We start from the raw sequence: 1,356 nt of genomic DNA, 5'->3' as shown, positions 1-1,356 counted from the left end.
GAATCTGTGTTTGTGTGTTTTTTCTGTTGTCTCCCTCAAATTCAATGTTTTTTTTCTAGTATTTCCCACTTAGTAGATTTAGGCATTGAATCATTTTAATTTCAAGATACAACATTTATGTACATAAACACACAAAGTGTAATGTGCAGTTAAACAACTGAATCTCTGGGAATAACATAAAGCAATTCAAACATGACCGTTAATCCAATTAGCCCTTTTCACAAAATTTGGAAATGATGCAATGAGGCAGTAAATCTGCCTCCTGTTAGTTAGTCAGTAATGGATCATGTTTATCCCACATTGCCCCTTTCCCTTCAGATAAACAATTTTAGCAGTTTAAGAAGCATTATTGAAAAGTACACAAAATCATCGGAACTGGACAAAGGCTATACAGATTTATGGAGAAATTACTTTTTAATTACCAAGGCAAGTTTATTAACTTGTATGTTAACAGTTTCAGCCTAAACTGGCTGTTTATATTTTAAAGTTGGTTTATTCTGTGTCAACAGATGTTAAAAATATTGTAATATAGAATAAACAAGGTAAATTAGCTGTAATCCTGTAACTATTTGATTTATGTTTACCTAGTGGCAATTTATCATTGTATTTTCATATGTTTTTCCTTGTTTGTATCTGAGTTAAGTTCTGGTGCATATTGTTAGTCAGAGAAACAAGCTAATCACCTTGGAGTTCTGTTATATTGTGTATACTGAGCAGGAGCAAGTGCCGTTGCACTGTCCGGTTCCATTAAGAAGGGAGCTGCTGTGCTGTTTTTAATTCAGGCGATTCCCCTTTTAAAAGCTCATTCCTGTGTCAGTACAACGCCAAAGCTGTTCCAACTAAAAGCGGCACATAAACTGTATGTATTCATTGTAATAGAAGTGCTGGCTACAAGCATAAGTGCTGGCATGATGTATAAAAAGTTTGGTATTCGATGTCTCAAATGCTTAGATCAATTTTCTTTTCTATGATTCATCAGTGGAGAAGGATGTTGAAACATTAGCAATAGTGTTTTTGTTTAGAGTTTAAACGAAGAGGGATGCTACAGCAGCTCTATTCTCTCATTCTTTACAATGACAAGAGATTTTATCCATTGATATATTCCAGAAGAAAAAAATGGAGAAGTGTGAAAAGGATTAATTGAGTGGAAACGGAGCCATGACCTTTCCCGATAGCTCTGAATGCAATGACGGGAGTCACCCTGGATGTGACTTGTTAGTGTTTTAATTTTACCATGTCAACTTGTTCTTATTGATGTCTTCCTTTTCAAGGACATCATCCAAATGACTTGTACCCAAACGTGGATTATAGTCGATCATAATGAGCAATTAAAAACATCGAATGCAGCAGCATAAG

The sequence above is a fragment of the Polypterus senegalus genome, chromosome 11 (genome assembly GCF_016835505.1).
Source record: "Polypterus senegalus isolate Bchr_013 chromosome 11, ASM1683550v1, whole genome shotgun sequence".
In the NCBI taxonomy this organism is placed as follows: domain Eukaryota; kingdom Metazoa; phylum Chordata; class Cladistia; order Polypteriformes; family Polypteridae; genus Polypterus; species Polypterus senegalus.
The sequence above is the reverse complement of the archived record's forward strand: the minus strand, read 5'-3'. Positions refer to the sequence as shown.